The 21,875-nt window shown below is 37.4% G+C and overlaps 1 protein-coding gene and 1 pseudogene across 5 annotated transcripts in view; both read right to left on the reverse strand.

The window, feature by feature from the left end:
* MACROD2 (mono-ADP ribosylhydrolase 2) overlaps positions 1 to 21,875 on the reverse strand; it is a 1,216,811-nt gene that overhangs the window by 892,668 nt on the left and 302,268 nt on the right. The window lies entirely within an intron of this gene.
* LOC140330174 (U2 spliceosomal RNA) lies at positions 20,183 to 20,344 on the reverse strand (annotated as a pseudogene).

Raw genomic sequence — 21,875 nt, forward strand, 5'->3', positions numbered from 1 at the left:
GTGTCCTTCAATCTTAGTGACAGATGCAAACTTTTATTGCCCATACTACCTACAGTATCTAATCTACTGTAGACAGTTGATGATGTAGACAAATTTCCGTTTAGCATTTCCTGTCTGTGCAGAGATACTCGGGCCTCCTCCACAAAATTTTTATGGCATGCCCATTGTGAGATGTATTTGGAATCATTACTTTAAATTTCTCCATGATTTGATGGGCTGTCCAGTCCCACTTAGCTTGAATATTTATATTCTGGGTATTGTTTTTCACCTTACCTCATACTGCTCTGCAACATACCTTTTTACAATAATTAATTTTTAGGCAGCTGTCCCCCCAAACTCCTAATATTTTTTATTGTATTGCCTCAGTTATTGTTTCTTAAGGCTAGTTTTCACTCAAAGTCCTTCTCCTAAGAAGTTGGAAAAAGTTTGGAGGATCTGGCTAGAACGTACCTCCATCTCTTTCTCCTTAAAAAATACAGGTTTTTCTCCCCCCAACCTTTTTTTCTGCAGAAATTTTTTTTTGTCCTTTTTAACCTTTTTCCTCCCTCCAGATGTTCCATCCTCTTCATTTTTTGTTGCTCTATTGCATATGCAATCTACAACAGCGTATTTCATTTTCTGTCTCTATGTTCAGGGTTTCTTTGTGTTTTATTTATGCTCTGTTAAGGTTTATGTATGATGTTTTGGTGTTTATTTTGGTTATACTATCATTTTTATTTGTGGCTAACAATTTTGTACTCTATTTTGTATATTGCCAATTTTATCATCTGTATTTATAAGTCTCTAACCTTTTTTTTTGGTTAATTTGTATATCTTACATCCTTGTTTCATTACTAAATACTAAATACACTGTTTTGCAGCAAAAAAAGCCCTGTCCATCTATTAGGATGGCTGGTTCAACACAGAGACATAGGACAATAAGACATAGTAAGCCACACCTGGGAAAAAGTTTAGCTTCACAAAGCCAAAAACAGATTGTGAGCGTGCTAGTGAAAAAGACAAAAAATGTCTGTCAAAGAGATGTAGTCCTACAACCTATGTTGATATACCATTTCACAAGGCATTTTTTTTATGTGTAGCTCATAAACCTCACATGTGAAGCACTCCGTGAAAGGAAAACTCGAGGTGAGAAATGGATATTAAGAGAACAGCAATAACTGCAATTGCTAAAAGAATTTAAAAATGGTTTCTATCATACTTATTAAAAAGACTGTCTGTTACAGTTTTCAATACACTAAAAGGTAGAGTAAGTTTGCAGGACATAACACTATGCTTCAACAGCCACACCTGAACAAGACCTAAGAGTTCTCATAGATGAGGCCAGGCCTAATAAACCTTCTTCATGAATACAAATGTATATAAAAATGTGTCACTGGTGCCATTTAGACCAACAGCTCTGTCCAGTGCTCCCCCCAGCGGGGTCAGTAGAAGGACACGGCTGCGGGGGCGGTTGGCGCACTGGCCAGAGCTGCAGACCGCGGAGGCTCAGACTGTGACAACCAAAAGGTTGGTGACCACTGATATAGGCTATAGTCAACCCACATTACAAAACACTACACAGCAATGGCCAACACATACATGTAGGATTTTAAAGTACTTCATGAAGACAAATGCAAATGACACATCATATGGTATTGTCTGTAGATTGCTTGGTCAAAAAATCCTTTTTACACCCCATTTAAAGATAAGTATTACAACAGCCTGCTTTCCAGATGTAAAATGATAAAATGTACTTGGTTGCAAATGACAGATACAAACAATGACACAGGAGAAGGAAAGGGCCTTGGCCAAAGGAGGTTATAATCAAATACAGTGTTTTTTTAACCTTTTTAACATGGAGGCCTTTTTAAATATGCAGAATGTAGGAGCAAGCTGCATAGGACAAGGAAGAAAATTCCAGAGAATTTGAGCCATGCATGTGATGGGGTATGAATGAGGAAGTCATTCGTAAGTCATTGGAAGAGCAAAGAGAGAAGCTAAAAACCTAGAAGCTAGGTGTGTATTTTTGTATCATTTTAGAAAGTTAAGTGGGGCAAGAGCTGTGGAGGGATTTGAAGGCAAAGTAGTTTGATTTTGATTCTGAGGTGCAATATGTATATCATGTCACATATATAGATGATATGCTTTAACTTACAAAAGATGATTAAAACACTTTTGAGTAGTACACTGTAGAAAATCTAAGCAAATGATGTATAAGGAAAAGGAAAAAATGACCCCAAAAACAGAACAAAAACAAAACTATGGTATATCAAACTGGTGTTATTAGAATGTTTTAAAACTAAAAAGGAAGTTCCTCTAATCCCCCAACCCCTCCAGAACCTACAATAACCCATTCCCACCACAGCTTCTTACTTTAATTACAACTTACTTTTTTAGCAGAGCCATAATCATGTGCAATATTTATTCCATCTTTACGAAGATCTCACATTGTTATTCTTATTAGTTATTCTAGAGTTATTCTGGGCCCAAACAGGTCTATGAGGGGCAAATGTGGTCTGAGGCAAAGAAGGCTTTTACTAGAGAAGGAGTAAACAAGGACACAGGATGCAGGTTTGCTACATATATAAGTAAAAAGTTGGGAGGTTATTGATGCAGGCAGTTCATAAGGTGAAGGGGGGGATAAGAGGAATTTCTTTTCAAAACCTAGTTGTCTCTTAAACTGAATGATGTCCCACTGATTTTCTGGTTAATTTAAGCTACACCCTCATAATTTTGTAGCTCAGGACTTCAGGATATGTATGTTAATGTTTCTTTTTCTGAACTAAACTGTTGTAAATTTTCAGTTTACCAAAAATGTTAGGTATAGAAGTGCTTTAATCCTTTGTCACAGAATTAAATAGGTGTGTCTCTCGACAAACAAAGTAGCCCACTGAAGATTAATTCCACTCAATTTAGCCCTATGTTACGTTTGAGTTTGACATGCCTGATGTGAACAACAGGAATTTGGGCCAGGACTGATACTGTCACACAGCTGGAGGGAGAAAGGTGTATATATTTAGTTTCAGTATCTTTATAATTATAATCTTTTTTTTCCCTGTTGCACCATGATTTCCTAGTCTATAGCCCAGCAAATATGTCTATACCAGAAGAGATTTGTTTTTCTAAGTATTTCAAACAAAATATTGTGTAAATGATTTACAGATGAGCTTAATCTAGACTGGTATACATAGATTAAAAAAAGTAATATTATAAAAAAATGATTGTTGTTCACTGCAGGCAGGTTGTTCATAGTAGAAAACCAGCCAGTTATTGTGGAAAAGAACCTATCAGCCTTTTGTCTGCCGCTACATTCTTGAAGAACATTATGACAAATGAGGCTGGTGTGCCAGCAGCTCCCAGTGACAAGCATATCTTTATTATTTGCATGTTACTAAGAATGTCATGTATGGAATTCTGAAAGAATGCTTTATACGTGAAGAGGTGAGTGTTGCAGGCCGCATATGACCAGTCGAACACAGGAGACGAACAAAGAATGGGGTCAGCACAGGATCAATGTGTTAACAGATTGCATTGCAGAGCACCAAGTGACACTTGAAATCTGGGCCCAGTCTGTAGTCCTAGGCAGTTTATCATTCTATGCTTGATAAACTGCTCTGGTTTTGAAAATAGTCTTGTGCGTTTTCAACTGAAATTACTTGTGTTTTTCATTCTTTTTCCTTTAAGATAAGAACGTGAATGCAATTATAAAATGTTGTAAAATTCCAAAAGTGTACTTCAAATAATAATTTTTATTAGATGGGATCAGTTCTGTTTCACCTATTAATGTAGTTCCACTATATATATATATATATATATATATATATACACACACCAGGTGAATTTAAATGATTTACACAACAATAAGACTTATATTGAACATTTTATTTTACAGAAAGTATATTGCTTTTTTAGAGCGTTGGGAACCCATGTCAGTTCTACTGCTTTGTCCCCAATCATTAGATTTACCCTCCATATTTGACTGGTGACTGATGATACTTAGACAAAAATTACTGCAAAAATGCTGGCCTTAAAAGATAATAAAACCGCCGGCAAGGTTTTTTTTGGGTACTTCAACTAGGTCAGAAAAATTAGGAACAGTGGGTAAGTGAACTCTTTATTTAAAATTGATGAGCATTTTTCTCTTTTTAAAAAAAGGTAATGTAAGGGGTAAAATTTGCATAAAAGATATATTAAAACGGTAGCTTTAGCACTTAATACAGTTGGAATCCACTTCATAGGGGTATTGTTTGATGCCAAGAGTCTAGGAACTAATGGCATATTACACGTGTAATAGTGGTAAAGTTTTATAAAGATACGTACTGATTTAGATTTGAAACTTGGCTCGTGCCAAAGCACCTTTTTTATTTTTTCATATCAAAACCAATACCTGTCAACCTCTGTAATTAAACATTACACAACGTAATAAACTCAATGCCCAGCTGAGAATATGAGTGTAAAATTCTACTACACTACAATATTTGCATATGATAATTTCAATTAAACAAATACTTTATTGCACTTTGGGTTTATATGTTTTGGAAAACTGGAATTGCTTTTCTCTGTAGATAGCATGAGCAGCACGGTGGCTCAGTGGATAGCACTCTGGTCTTTGCAGCACTAGGTCCTAGGTTCAAATCTCATCCAGGACACTATCTGCATGGAGTTTGCTGGTTCTCCCCATGTTTGTGTGGGTTTCCTCCTGGTACTTCAGGTTTCTCCTACACTCCAAAAACATGCACTTAGGTTAATTGGCTTCCCCCAAAAACCTTACCCTGTGGTAATGACATATGACTATAGTAGGAATATACGATTGTGAGGGACAGCTAGTAACATGACTTTGGACTTTGTAAAGCGCTACGTAATATGTATATAACATATGTGCTATAAAAATGTCTGTTTACTTTTTAATAGCAAGCCTTTGGCTATGTACACCCGTCAGATGATTCTCGTCTGATTCACGCCTCAGGGCAAGTATTGGAGGAGCACTCTGACAGTGCTTGTCCAGAGCCATTCATGGATCCGTCCTGGCGCATTTATGAACAACGAACACCTGAAAAGTGTGCAGCGGGGTGCCGCTTGCGCGCTCTTTCCTCTCTATAGAGCAGAACAGAGCTGTATGTACATCACTTGTTCATGCATCTTTCAGTCTTTTGTCTTTGGAAAGGTTCATGAAAGATCCTTTTCAATGACAAAAGTCTAATGTGTGTATGCAGCCTTATTCTTTATTTATTTATTTTTCAGGATTGCACAACATTTTTTCTTTAGTACTGTACCTAAACAAAACCTTGACTACTAAACTCTACTTTGTATTCCAATACTTCCCAAATTTTGCCATCCTAATTTTACTGGGCGAAAACAAAAGTTTGTAGCATTTTCCTTGGCATATGTCAGGTTATACTAAAGGCAGAGGCAGTTGTGTTTTTTCAAAAATCAAGAGCTTCTTGCTGGCTTAGTTGGAGTGAGGGAGTAAAATGTAGAAGTTTAACATAGTTAATTACACACACAGAGTTTATGTTTGACAAACTTATGCCAAACTTTTCATAATTTTTCCAAGCTACTGGATAATGCAATTAAATACGCTCGTTGCTTTTTAATTTTTTTTAATGGGATGACTCCCAAGGCAGACAGCTTTAAAGATTACTTTAAATTAAAAAGCTTTTACATAACAGCATTTATACGTGTATAAGGTACAGTCACAAAACGGTCACATTCTGAGCTTCTCTTGCAAAACTAAAATGAATAGGAAATACCTAAATGTTAACCCAAATAGGAAACTTTTTTTTTTTTTGCTTTGGTTTGGTCTGTTAAATATAAAACTAAAAGCAATTTGTTAGACTTCTTCACAAAGTCTAAAAAATACCTGTTTTGTTTGCCAAAAATATGGCAGAACTTGTAAACTAATTTTATGGGCTCTCTCTCTCTCTCTGCTGCAATGTTAACAGTTAGGAAAGGCATAGATTCTCTATGTGGACTACAGGATACCTGAATAGGAGAAGACAAGAAAGTGTTCTGCAGTCTTAATCCACATGCTGTTCTGTGCTGACAATGCTGCTCCTTCACAAATATAGTATAATGAATGATGGTTGTCGCCATAGTACAAAAAAAACTGGTACTGCCAAGATATGCAGGTAAAGTAAAAATATAGGAAAATATAATAAAAAAATACAATAAAAACACATAAAAAATTAAACCCTTTCCTTTATAATTAAAGGTTGGGGGGGAGAAAGAAGGAGAAATCTTTAGTCCTGTTTTTGGGTGACAAAGTAGCTTTTCCACATATCCATCCATTCATGTATGGGTAGATACACTTTAAACTACCTTGTAAATATTAGAAAGAAATTAGACACATGCAGCAAATCTAACTGCTAAACAAATGCTACAAATGTACACATTTCTGTAACCATCTGACAACTAATGTCTATATTTAATCAGCAATGGTTTTGCATCTTGCATAAAAACATTCTATAACAAATCAAAACTATTGTCTAAAAAGTGGTAGCTCAAGGTTTGTTAAATTCTACGGTATTCACATGTATTCCCAATTGCCATCCAATGTGCTAAGAATTGCAAGCTTCTAAGCATAATTGGGTCTTCCCCGCCAACTGTTTCATTATTTGTATTGTGCAGGTTTTTTTCTACATTGGCTCTTTATAAATAAAAGTTAATAATACTAGCAAGTGTTTTTACAGCAACTGTTTGTAATAGAACATGTGGGTCTCTTACAGCAAATAATGACTGATAACTCTTGTTTTGTCATCAATCTTGAAAGTAGAAACCACGCAGCAGTAAACTAAAGCCTGTTAATCACCATGTGAATCTCAAATTATACATTATGAGTTCTCCGTTTATAACTGCAAATAGATGGTTTGAGAATATACTGACATCTGCCACTTTGTACGCCTGTCCTCAGTGGAGAAACACATGCACACTTTCTTCTGGGATAAATAATAGCTGCTGGGGAACACTTCAAGCTATTTTCCAGGCAAACAGATAAATTTACAGATGAAACACATATATGGAATCATTTCTAAGGGCTTGATCACAACAGTGCACATACACAATACATTAAAAAGTGACATATTTTACAGCACTGTGTTTTACTATACATTGACACACACAGTACATAATTTGATTACTCATGTTGACATTCTTGTAATACTTTTTTTTTTAGTTTGAAGGAAGGTATCAGTAAAAACTATATCACAGGACGGAAATAATCCTGCAAATTACTAATAGAATACCAATGTATCAATAGGATTAATTATGGGCTACAGACTATTCATTGTTCTTAATCCTAAAGTAGTCCACCCTCCACTCTGCCAATCATGCTACAGAAACAGGCTGAAACCTACTAGGCAAATCCCAATTAAATATAATGATGAGTTTGACACTGTGTATTTTCTTTTCTTGGTTCTCTACTGCAAAGCACTGTTTTACTAATATGTTCACAGTGAAAGTGGTTAAGAAGGATAGTCTTCTTCTTGGGTGGTGAAGGAAAACCATAGAACCATATTTATCCTATTGCCAGCTAGACACGAATTACACCCAATTCAATGAGACGCTGCACCTGAAAACACACCTCTTGGCTTCCCAGATGTTAAAAAGGTGACAGAAAAGGGGTAGAATGTTTCTTTATCATTGAAGTGAAGACTGCCCTGGAGCCATGTGCCTTGTGTGGGATACTTTGCTCTGCCCGTTCACTTAAGATTCCTTTTAGGCTAAAACTTCCTTTTAAGCACACCAATACATGGGTCACTTGATATTAATTGAGCCACGCTGCAAAATGCATCAAATAATATGGTTAGTGTATAAGCAAACAAAGCCAAGTGACCTAGGACAACATGAAAGGTTTTAATGGTATTCCAAAGCACACAGACACTTTCAGTCCTATTCAAAAAATAAGTGCCTAGTACTTAGCTGCTAATTCTTAAAGAGTACCTTTTACTTACAAGCCTATCAAAAACAAAAGAGAAGCATAAAAAAAGAGGAGCTTTCCACTACTGTCTTTTCAATATAATATTGTTATATACATTTTGTATTTTCCTGTAGACACTGACCAGAAGTTTATAAGACAGTTGCTGGTAGGCTTCTATACTCCTCTTTTTAGAGTTGTTCACAGAAGCATAGAATTTGTTGGGTACATGAACCACTCAGAATCTCTTGTACTGGTAAAACTTCTGCAATATCAGTTCTGCAGCTTTGCACATAAAAAGATCTAGTTTTTACAATGAATGCAAAAACTTAAAGCAATGCCAAAGTTTAAAAAAAAAAAATACAACCTGGCGCTGTCTTTCACAGAAAGTCTGATATGGCATGCTACTGTCACTGATATTGTGTTAATAAAGCTTTCAAAGTAAAACTGTAGTGAACAGTAGAAAAAGGAGTTTCCTATAACAAAAGCATGAGCATACAAAGCAGATAAACTCCATGAGTATACAATATGACACTTATGGCAAAATATAGGTATCACCAGCCGAGTCTAGAGAGCAGTGAGCCTAGAAGGAGAGGAAGAGTATGAGTGGAATCAGAAGGGGGAAGGGAGAGAGTAAACAAAATACATTTTCCATATAGGAGTAAAACATCCACTTCATCTGGTAATTTTAGACCAATCAGGCAGGAGCACAGAGAGCTTCTTAATAACAAAAATATTACCTGCACTAGCTGAACAACAAGTCTTTCAAAGGATCAGGTTGCAGCTGAAGATAAAGTAAAGATTATTAAAGTGGCAAACTATGACCCAAAAGTGATGGGCATAACACCCTCCAAACATGATACATAGTCCCCAGATCTCCACGATGCCTGGAAACAGAGGGGGAATGTGCTTTGGTGTAATTTGGATACCCATGAAAGGGCATAATACCACTAAAAGAGGATCTTTATGGGTTTTCTAGAGATTGGCAATGGTGATGGAAACGTGACCTACCAAAGTTTTGTCCATAGCTCATCCGACAAGGTCGGTCAATGCCCCGCTCCCAGGCCCAAGCATAGGTAGGACTGCCCTCATTAAAGGAGGGGGTTCTACAAAGAGAAATATAAAGAAGAGACAAGACCACAGGCATGAGCATCATCATGGCAGGTCCATTCAAATTAATTCAAAGGCAACAGAAATCGAGTTCACATGAAGTTGTAAGTAATTGAAGAATTCAGAATTAGAAATTTGCCAGCACTCTTTCACTTACTGAAAAGATAAAAACTCCCGACACCCACAACAGCAAGTGCATAGTGTGAAACCCATTTGGGTCAACCAACAAAACAGAGAAGGCTCCTGTAATCTATGAGAGATGAATGGGCAGGGCTTTCAATGATTTTCCAAACAAAAATGACAGCAAACATCATCCAACCCACTTCCTGTGGATCAAAGCTGTCCCTATGAAGGTGCATCATCAGGTAGCCTAGACACCACAGTACGTTTGGACTACGCGGTGCCGAGCATAGGAAGAAGAACCAATCCAACACCTCCAAGAAATCGGACAAAAAAACCTCTGATATTACCAGACAGGTCTGTATGCTGGGAAAAAGGTATGCATGGTATTTTTGTTTTTTAATATGCTAGAAGGGCTTTAGGAAGAGGCGGGAAGGTAGGATTAGAGAGGTATAAAGAAAGCTGAATTTCAGCTTTAGGTATTACCATAAAGAGCAAAGACAATGCTGTTGCAGAATGAACACTGAAAAATAAAGACAATCTGATTTATTTCTGTGTTATTTTATAATTGTCCTACTTTGATGCTGAGAGTCCAACGATTGGCAAATTAAATCAAGTCAAGAAGTACTACTACTAATGGTGTCTATAGCTCCTATAATGTATGAGCTATAACAGCGGTGATGTGGGAATGATTACACCACATTCCCTACATTTTTAAATTGTCTCAAAATCCACTTCAACTGGTCACACACACTGAAAAATATTGTGTAGTGTTTAACCTGCTTCACACAGAGAATAATTTCTAATGTACTATGAAGTCATTTATTAAATAAAAGGGACAACTACTAATGATAAGAAAATGTTAAGCACCAGACTTTTAAATCAATATTTTATGTGGCTGTTTTCCAACTTAGGAAATCTTTTTATTCTTCTTATTCCTTGAAGTCCCGTTCTTTGTTTTATTAAATTAATTCACCATGACCAAAGTAATGAAACAGCCTAAAGTGCTTAAAAAGTGCTTAAGTTAAGAGAGTGCTTGCTCTGTTTTGAGTATGGAAGCTTAACACTGCTAGCTGGACCTGAAGTTTAAAGTAAAACCAGTAATCTACCCACAATAATTACATTACACACTGCCAAAATGTTGTCATTTATTATCCAAAGAGAGTAAACATCCCTTTCTATTGTTTAGTTTCTAACAGCTAGTTTCTAACATTTTTTAAAATCTGTTTGCATGCTCTTTTTGAAGCTATTCACTAGTGGTAGTTTTATACGTTGGCAAGGATCCAGCAAAGGGCTAGACATCAAGCGGTTAGTTGTTCTGCGTGCCTGACAAATTTGTGGCAATCTATATTTGAAGTCTAGAGACATTGCTGACTTTAGTGTTATCTTGGAGGAACAAGACAAACTCCAGGTAAACAGCTAAAAGCAGCATGTAAATATACACATAGCATATGTTAAATGGTTTTGCAGCTAAAGAATTTATATTTCTCTTGCACCAAATTAGGAATCCACTGACCGTTAGCACCTGGCACAGAAAGACACATGACAACAGTATTTTCTGGTTCAGCATTGCAGCTTCCCATGTCACCTCCCCACCAACTGCTTGTTCTTTGGACAATGAATCATTATCATCAATATCACATTCTTTCTCCACTTGTCTGGTAGATGACACTAGAGTATGTTGACTGTGCAGAAACATAATTTTTTTAGGATGACAAGACTAAAGCCGCATACACACGTGCAATAATAGTCGTTGGAAAGGATCTTTCACGATCCTGTACGAGTGCTGTACATACAGCACCGTTCTGCTCTATGCAGAGGGGAGGGGGAGAGCGACGGAGCGGCACCCCACTGCGCCCGTGGATTGTCTGTGGATCCGCCAGGACGTTGAGTGCTGAGCCGATTATCAGACGAGAACCACTGCACTGTGTACATAGCCTAAGTAAAGAAAATTACAAATCCTTTGGCAGACAAAATAGTTCACATATACTGTGTAAATTTTACATGCATGTTACTCAGAATTCTTAATCAGAGAAGGCCTCAGAAGAGGCTTTTCTGATTAATATTATTATTATTATTAATAATAAACAGGATTTATATAGCGCCAACATATTAGAAAATCTAATAAAGGGAACCTTGTGATGTGTTTTGTTAGACAAGAACTTTTTTTAAAAAGTTTATAATTAAGGATGATTTTAAAAATAAACCTCTGCCGAGTTATTATAGGGGCTCTCATTGGGACCTTCTTCAAATACCAGTTACCTGAATTTCATGATAATCCAGAGGCTTGCACACTTTTTGACTCACTGACTTAAGCTGCGTACACACTTGCAATAATTATCATTGGAAACGAACGGCTAATTGTCCGATAATCGTTAACAAAAAAAGTGCACACCGACGAATGAGGATTGTTGCTGGAAACGAACGACCGTCCAGTCGGCTCTGATTGAGTGACGATCGTTCCATATCTATTGTGCGTAAGGTCGTTCAGTGATCGTGGATAGTTCTGCGGTACACTTTCTCCTTTACATGTCACTTCCTGCATCGTTCAAGTGATCGTATCTAGCGTGTGTACACTATTGGTGGATTATATTTGAACAATCATATTGTTACAACATGTACAGAATTGTGCACAATACGATCATTCAAAATAATCATTGTGAATAATCGTGCATAATCTTTAGATGTTTGTTTTCTAAGTATGTACCTTTAGGTTAAAATGTGTGGGTACCGTCAAGAACTATTGAAGCCAGAGCCAGCATGTTTACAAGGACCTCGGTAATGGCAGTCTATTCCTTTAGTTCAGGTTTGTCTAACAGATTATTTACCCAAACAAAAAAATCTTCACATGAGCCACTGTATCTAACAAGATACTTTACAAGCCTTTAAACACTAAGTATAAAAAGACTTGTGTTGCCTTTTTCATCACCTGCTCTGATCTGTTTCTATCGTTGAGATCATTTGTGTCTGTGAACAATCATTTTGTAGCTACAGGAAAGATTTTGATTTCAGTGTAAGCTTTTCCTCTGAGACAATGCTTCCCCAACAATGATATATGTGTATTTCTAGAGTGATACAATATAGAGGCACTATCTAACAGCAGGCATGCTACAGCCATCAGAAAGATACGTGAGCTGTGTTAAACTACATGAATTTTCTAAGCAGCATACTTCTTTATATAATGAAGTATTCAAGTTTACAGTTAAAGCTACTGCTACTTCCATGTGTATGCAGTATTCCAGAAACTAGAGAAGACATTTATCAGCATCTTAGAAAGGCCTAAAAACTTTAATAAAAGCAATGCTCCGTTACTTTTTAAATTTTAACTTTCTTTGAAATAGATAATAATATTATTAAACATCCTAAAGCTAAACTTAGTTAGTGTAGACTATGACAAATGCACCATAGTACACTACAATCTAATAAAGAATAGGATTCCATGAATTATGTCATTTATGTCAGCATATGCATGAGTTACAGGGCAGCACGGTGGCTCAGGGGTTAGCACTCCGGCCTTTGCAGCACTAGGTCCCAGGTTCGATCCCCAGCCAGGACATTATCTGCATGGAGTTTGCAGGTTCTCCCCGTGTCTGCGTGGGTTTCCTCCGGGTACTCCGGTTTCCTCCCACATCCCAAAAACATGCAGTTAGGTTAATTGGCTTCTCCCTAACAATTGACCTTAGACTACATTAATCACATATGACTATGGTAGGGACATTAGATTGTGAGCTCCTTTGAGGGACAGTTAGTGACACGACTATGGACTATGTACAGCGCTGCGTAATATGATGGCGCTATATAAATACTGTATAATAATAATACATCATCAGTGGCTGTCAAATTGCTGAAGAGGATACTTGTGAAACTATACATTGCAGCAGTGGAGGGGGTCAAAGTTTGCTTTGGACAGGGTAGTAGAAAGGCACAGTTGTAATAAAGGTGCACCATAAAAATATTAAAAAATGTGTGACTCTAAATATTTTTCATTCTCTATCTGTCCACCTTCATCTCTAAACAGTGTATATCGGTCCATATAAATGTAAAAAGAATAAAGTGCATAATTCACTGAATTAGAATTCACCTTGAAGTTTAGTGACATCTATAAATGTGCTTGGCCTGCGGCTGGTTGCTGAATTCCACAGTAGATCCTAATGTCCTTATATTTTATAGGAAGGTTCATTATCCCATATATTATTATGTGTAATAAGCATCCCTTCCAGCAACCACCCATTATCACTCGGGAGTTAACTCCTATGCGGTCTGATTGTTCAGACATAGCCTTTATCAATCGTGTGGCTTGCAGATATCAGGATGTGCATAGCTGCAAGGGCAAAAAAAAAAGGATTTTAAGGAAAACTCCAACTGTGGTCCAAAGTCTTACACATACCTGGTGTATTTGCAAAGCACAGCTTTAGAATAGAGACGCAGACAGAAGTTACAAACCCTTCTGCACTTTGTTTACATATCCATGTATTTTGATGCCACTACCTTACAGTGATTTCAGTAAAAAAAAAAACTCTTTGTGCCTAGTATTAACAATAGGGTTGGAGGAAAAAGGCAAAGCATTCAATCAAGGACATGCTAAGCCGCACAGCTTTTGTCTACCTACCTTTTCTACATGCACAGCAGGAGTTTTGGTTGCCAGGAAAACCAGCAAACCTGGCTTCCCCTGCATGTGCTAGGTAATAATAAACGCCTGCGTGCTTGCAAAGGAGATAAATTTGCCCTGGCTGAAGATTGTCGATAGGAAGAATAAAAAAGAGAAGATTAAGATGCCCTCCGAGTGAACAAAGACAGGTGAGTTTTGCTTTAAAGAGCAGTTTTACATATCCCAATGTCAGAAAGGATAAAGGAAGTGTCTGTCCCTGGTTACAGAAAGCATTGACAACTTGGACATCAAATGCAAGCAGTGTAGGTATCTGAATAGGACTAGGCAATAGTCTGTAAAGCAGGGCTGGTGTATGGGCGAAAGAAGCAGCACAAAAAGCTTTTAGTTCAAACATAGTAAAAGTAGGAAAAAACAGTGACACAATAGATGTACTAATTCCTGTGATGTTTCTTTATTGTCCCCACACAGGATATATCATCTAGTGGCATTAGAGGACTGCATGGAGGATATCTGGATTGAAGACGTATGTTACAGCCAACACTGGTTTTGTTATTTGATTTTTTTATGGGCTAGTCCTTTTTGTGTTGGTATTTTTTGGGTCGACTTCTGCTTTATTATATTTTATTATATGATAAAAAGAATGTCTTTTCAATACATTGCTGTACAGTTCACATATCTACAGCTTGATCTGACCTTTATGAACTACTGAAAATTAGTTTTGAAATTACATTTCTTATACTCCAATTTCCATAATATTTATTTTGTTCATGACACACGCTCAATAGTTTAGTATTTTATTCGAACTATTCTGGCTGCTTACAATCTATGGCTGACATCATTAATCTATGTGATCTACAATCTAAGGACCTAACATGTAGCTTGGGTAACCACAGCTTGACCTCACTAAGCTGAGAGCTTTTAAGGCTGGTCTCTGCAGAATTTCCAGTCACATTGTCAGCGGGTACAAAAGAACTTTGAAGAACTGTGACAGTTCACTGGGATTAAGGTCAGGAGGTCAATTGCCCCAAACCGTCTAGTAAGTGGTGCTAGTTAAAATTATTACACTCCTCTTCACTTCTCTCATTACCTTCGCTGTCCTGTTTTGACATGTGAAATCAGCTACAAAGAGAAGTATTCATTTTAAATGAAAACATCGTTAACATTCATCTATATATTTATAAATTACTCAGAAACTTGTGGGTTTTTGGGTTTATAAAATATTTAGAGCATATTTGTGAATGAAACTTGTGTGATGCCTATAAATGGAAGAATTTAAAAAAACAATCTAAGCTTTAAAGGCTGAAAACCATACTTTACTTTAGTCTGTACCATTCTTGATGAATGTTGATGGGCTACATATTCTTGTTTTGACTATGGAAGATTCCTCCATGCAATAATAAAGATAGATTTAGGGTAGAGACAAAGGCTATATACCCACGTGCAATAAATGTCGTTGGAAAGGGTCTTTCACAATCTTTTCCAACGACTGCACGATGCATGAACGAGTGCTGTACATACACCACCGTTCTGCTCTATGGAGAGGGGAGGGGAGAGATCCATCGTTCGTGGATCCGCCAGGACGGTCCTTCAGACGATCGACAACGAGCGCTGTACACGGGCCAGATTTTAAGGTCAACAATTGAAAAATAATCGGGTAAGCAGTTAAGGTAAAAAATCTATGCTTATAGCTTTTCCTAGAGTGTTTAGTGTTAGGACAATCCCGCCAGATGCTCCATCAATAGTCAGCCATCATTTGTACATCCCATCTACCCTAATACCGTCCTTCAATTACCTTCAAATCTTGGTGGAATCATTCACATTGCTCATCACTGACTGCACCAAGGTTTTCCAGGAAGTTAGAAAGATGGTTATGCAGAAAATGCACATTAATGCTCATATTGCAACCATGCATTTTGTAGCTCTCCAAGAGTTTCTGGACAAGAAAGTCCTGTATCCAAGAAAGTCCTTGGCAATGGCTTTGAATGATAACCAAGCATTCTTTTCAACTTCTGACATTGTCCTGATTAAATATTCATCTTTTATGAGCTGCCAAATCTGTGGACCATAAAACACACTGGCCTTTATTTTTTCAAATGATAGGCTAAAATGTGCCAAATTGAGGTACTAGAATATATTATTCTTTCTATCAACAAGTGGCTCATGTAGAATGTTTGGATCACTTGGTCACATGCTCTGCTGTCTCACATGTACAGATAACAGGGATACTTGGTGTGTCCGCGTTGCTGACCAAGAAGGAAGCATACCGTTTTAGGGTCAACACTGATGACCCAATTGTGTTAGTGATAATGCAACAACTCAATGACTCTCTTTATGTCTGCATATTCTTCACAAGAGAAACTAAATGGACAATTGGGACTGACCCAAATATTTTGCCATTGTGAAGGAGCACACACTTTAAGCTGTCGATGAATAGTCACCATTCAGTTGACTAATAGATTGGAATTCCAATTCCTCCATTAAACCAGGTATGTTATTGCAATACACAAAGCCATTGTCAGTTCTAAAGTACTGCAAAAATGTATTTTCTCTGGTTAGAAAGTACAATACCTTTGTTCCTTTTTCAAGTAAGTTTTTCTCACGTAGTCTTGATGCTAGGAGTTCTGAAGCCTTCTGCAATAGTCCCAAAATCACGTGCCAAATCACTCTACTTATGCTGTTCAAATCCCTTACGAACAGAGTCCTCTTCAATTTCAAACTCTTCATCATTGTTATCTTCTAGTTCATCACCATAATCATGTTCTTCAAGAGAGGGTAGTGTAACGAAAACCGGCACTGATATTTTATCTGAATGAGCCACTGGGTGTATAGCCGATGGTAGACTAGGATACTCTGTTACATTTATTTTGCTTGTTATATTTTGAAGTTTTTACTATTCAAATGTAACAGCCACTGAAGTGATCTCCTGGCTCTCGCCAAACCATAGGAATACCAAGTTGCATCTTATCACGTGTTCCCTTTGTTCACATCCGTAAACCCTCGACACCCTGTTTGCACACCTTATGAGGGGCACAAGACTTATGTTGATCACCAAGTTTAACTTTGAAATTTGCCAAATAGGCTTGCTCTACAAATGTGCTGATGTTCGCCATTTGACTGGGAATGGTGACATTGCCACAGGTATAACAAAATGAATCAGGATGGCTTAGCCACTTACAACGAGAAACAGCAGAGCCAGACATGATCTGAAAGAAAGGAAATACGTGTGTAAGTAGAAAAATAAATTTTGCTTAATCACTACGTAGAGCAGCACACGGACCACACTGTCTTACGTGTAAATTAATAGCCTTTACAAATCCACACTACAGTAATCGCAATAATATAAGCGGTAGAGAAAAAAACTGACCTGATAGAAGAAAACTAACTGCACTTTCAGAATTAGCATACCTATTTTAGTGTAAATAAGCTTAACAATTAAAGTCAACAAAAAATTTGCTCAAAATTGTTCCCCAGTGTTATTGGAGAAAAACCACTGTACGTGTGTACCCAGCCAAACACAAGCTAAATTTACAAACATATGCCTACTGAAAATAGAAAAAAATATATACTTAAGCAAATTAAAAAAAAAAACACTGAAATGTACAGCAACAACAACCTTTATTCACCAAATGTATTTTATGAATTGCAATCTGCTACTCAAAAAGTATTAAACAGACACTTGAAGCAACCCAGATCTCAGATCTAGATGGTATAAATGGTACTCTGGTGGACAGGTAGAAATGGAACCAGTAATCTCCATTTTACCACTAATTTGTACAAACCCATAATGAACTTTTAATGTTACAACTGTGACAACTGTCTTGTGCTGGAACTTTGAAAGGTCAGGCCGTCCAAGTAAAGGGTAAACTTTTACCGATTGGGTGATGGGTGTAAACAGCCTTGAAATGACCATAAACTGTTACATGTTTTATTACATTAGAGATTAGAAGTGATAAACACTAATAAAAATGAAAATCTATTTAAAACCAGGGCACTTCTAATCAATATACAATCAATATATTCTCTCCCCAAGTTGTTTCTCATATACATTTTTCACATGACACAAAGTCTTTTTAGTGGGTTGCAAAGTTTTTTGCTTTTTTTTTTTTTTTGATATAGCAATGAACTCTTGCACTCCCAGGTGGATGATTGGCTTTTTATTTGACTTTTATACTCATCGTAGGAATGTGAAAAGAAAGGAGGAGCCATAAATCCCACATGAAGTTCTGTGCCTGAGGCAGTGAATGAAATGCCATTCTGGTCATTTGTCGCTCTTATATTTGAGGCACAAATACTTTCCTCTTGAAATCCATCATTCTCCTTCAGAAGTTGCCCTATTTCTTTTAATAACTTACCTTTTAAAAGTTTTGATACTTGAGGGGTGGATGGAGTTACATTAATAGTTACCATTGACTGAAAACGTGAAACCTTTCACAAAGTGTAGCAGTGATAGTTTAGAAAATGGAAAAACTAGCATATTTGTATACTGTCATTTATTAATTTCTAGTAAAAGTGTGCTCTTTTGGTCAAAAGATATGTAATATATATAATAATAAATATATTTTATGCCATGTGTGTTATTTGCTATAAATCAAAACATTTCAACCTATTTTACTAACAGATTGATCTCCTGCTAATTATCTTTTGTTAAGTTAAATAAAAACAAAGGAATCATCCAGTCAGGTCCCTCAGACAAAGAATCAATGATCACATCAAAATAATGGTATTTCCTTAGATTTCTGAAAAACAATCTTTCTTGATCACATCCAGTGACAGTAGAATGAACAAGCATTGTATACACTGTGCTGTTCAGTTTTACAGGTACAGTATAGGTCAGTTGTTAGTACTGTCCCGTACAAACCACTTACATAATAAACAAGTGTGTAATGCATGGCAATGGTGACAGTGTACAATTCCAAAAAACAAAGATGTCAGCAACGTTCTTTTAAAACCCCTTTACTATAGTTGCATACCAACCAATGATAACCTCCCTGGTGGTCTAAATAAATAGTATTTTTAAATGTAAAAGTACTTAGTACACTTAGTATTTTAAATTTCCCACCTGGTCCCACCTCCCAGCCACATGCTCGCACGCAGATGCCTAGCTGGCATCTGCGTCCCCCCTGGCTTCGGCAGGCTACACAGATGCCGGGCCGGTAACGCCAGGGGAAGAAGATGCCGGGCAAGGCTGGAGGATGCCGCAGAAACCACTGGTAAGCTTTTTAAACTCCCTGGCAATTCCACCCCGAGTGTAGCTCGGGGTTACCGCTTTTGGTACTGAAAATTAACCTTGAGCCACACTCGGGATTACCACCAGGGAGATTAAAGTTCATTTTGTGTGACAACTATTAATATTATTATTAATATTATTAATATTAATAATAATAAACAATATTTATTTAGCACCAACATATTATGCATGCATTAAATAGGGGTTGAAATGACAGACAGATACAGACAGTGACACAGGAGAAGGAGAGGACCCTGCCCAAAAGAGCTTACAATCTAGGAGGTGGGTGAACACACAATAGGAGGGGAGATATGTAATGGTGGGAAGTAGTGAAGGTTTCAAAAGACAGAAGAAGATGGGTAGGCAAGTTTGAAAAAATTATTTCTCTTTTAAATGAGCAGAAAGTAGGAGTAAACCAAATAGGACGAGGAGGACCATTCCAGAGAGTTTTTTTTTTTTTTATCGAATCTCGCAATCCATGCTAAAACACACCCCGTGAACGGTAAAAAAGTGTTAGTGCAAAAACACCACACGAAAAACGTGCACTGGGGTACTATTTGGAAAACCCTCCTCTAAAGAGGAAGGGCCACCCTTTTCTCCAGACCCTCCGAAGCGAAGCCCACCCAGCCAAAGCCGGGATGACCGAAGCCAGGGAGGGGCCTTTTCTCTCTGGGATCGCCAAGGCAGGTCCCACAAGATACTAAGCTGGGAGCTCTCCCGAAGAGAGACTCCCACTAAGGCAGAGCGCCTGGTTTTTAGGCCGAGGCATTCTCCCAAGACAAAAGGGCTAATCCATAAGGGAATAGCACCCTCTATCAAAAAGTGGCACACAAATACCACACCAGTGACAGTGACAAACGTAAAAAACATTTAAATAATAAATGTGCTCTGTGCATAACACACAGGGCAACAGATTTTAAAAATTGCCCATCTGCAGTAGCCGCAGCTAATGTAGAAAAAGGCGATGTGCCAAATCAAGTATGAACAGTGACGTGACTGTGCATCTTAAAAATCAGTGGGGTCCCAAACCCGGTGATTCTAATGTGCCCCTGGATCGCCACGCCAAGGGTACGACACTGGAGCAAGATTCGGACCACTCGTCAGACGGATTGGCAAGACCTAGCTTTTCTCCATTCCCACCAGCGGGTCAGTCAAACCTAAGGGAGCTACCTTATCAGGGCAGGCCCCGTGATCTTCCTCAGGTGGACAAGGCCGGCAGGTTTGCATAGGGCGGCCCCTTACAGACCAAAGGTAGACCGTCCTTAACAGAGGTACTCGTGCACTGCATTCCCCCTCAGGGTGGAAAGGGTGGAAAGTGCCTTTCCACCCTGAACACTGATAAGAACAGATACTACACTTGATCTTAGCCAAAAGGCCAAGAAGCGAAACCATTCCAGAGAGTTGGTGCAGGTCTAGAAAAATGGAGCCCTGCATGTGATGAGGTTATGAGTGAGGAAGTCAGTAGTAGGTCGGTAGGAGGAGCGAAGAGAGCGGCTGGGGGAGAATTTTTTTTACCAGGTCAGAAAGGAAAGTGGGACAAGAACTGTGGGGAGATTAGAGGGCAAAGCACAGGAGCTTGAATTTGATTTTAAGGTGAAATGGAAGCCAATGAAGAGAACCACAAAGAGATACAGCAGAGGAAGAGTGGTGGGAAGTATGGATGAGTCTGGCTGCAGCCTTCATATTAGATTGTAGAGGAGAGAGTCGGGTTAGTGGATCCTATCATCACAAACAACCAGTGCATATTCTTTGTGTTATAACACATAGTTAAAACATAAAAGCAGCAATAAATTATTGCAAGGGCTGTAAAAAAAGCACTGGCCTGTAAGTAAAATAAGGTAAATATTTATACACAGAAGCCATACTGGTCATATTGTCTGGTTAATTTCTATTGCATCTTAGAAGCTCTGATGTCCCAAAGTAGAACAAATTAGGTTGATCATGTTAAAATTTCACAAGTTTCTTCAACCACACCATTGGAGCATATTGCATTCTTGTAGGAAGGCCTGTCATGTGGAGTTTTTCTTTATGTGTGAAGCAACAGAAAAATACAAGTTTAGCATTCTGACACAGTGTTGCATTAATGGAAGGTCTGCCATACAATACTATGTACGTTTAATGCCCTTAAATTTTTGGAGGACAAATCAGTGATGTGCTTACTTCAAGCTCAACTACCTACAGAGTTTAGATTTGTGTTTCAATATAAGTGTATTTCAATCTAATTTAACAGCTGCTGAGATCTACATGCTGCATTTGGACTCCTTCTACAGTTTAGCATGGTTGGGATTTGAAAACATAAATTCATACTTCAGTTTGTAACTTATACCAGATGGGAGTAGTAAAGAATAATGCAAAAAGTATATATACAAAAATCACATATATGGTTGTATAATAATATTTATAAACATAATATTATGTGTTTATTAACCACCTGGGCGATTCACTGATGTCTGGATTTCTGTACCAAAAACAGTTTTTCATGAATTTTTTTTTTAATTGTAGACCTGTAACTTACAGAAATATGTCCTAACAAGGGTCTAGTAGATATTCTGAATATAATAAAGTTTGAAACACACAATCATGTAAAAAAAATAAATAAATAACTTTAATAATAAAATTAAATAAAAAACACAAAAATCAGCTTAAACAAGAATGCATAAATAAATAAAAAATTCTGAAAATGCAATAATTCGGTATACTGTATAATAATTCTTTTTTTAAAACACCTCCCAAGTGTGGTAAATTTTAAAACAGAGTCCAACGTCACATACCTATAGACAAAACCACATAAATATATTTTGTATTATTTTGTTTTGGATTGGATACAGGACTTTGTATTGAATCCAATTCAAAATATTTGAATTTCCCGCTACGACCCCCATCGACAGGCGCATGCACGGACATCATCAGCAGTCACC

The sequence above is a fragment of the Pyxicephalus adspersus genome, chromosome 4 (genome assembly GCF_032062135.1).
Source record: "Pyxicephalus adspersus chromosome 4, UCB_Pads_2.0, whole genome shotgun sequence".
NCBI lineage: Eukaryota > Metazoa > Chordata > Amphibia > Anura > Pyxicephalidae > Pyxicephalus > Pyxicephalus adspersus.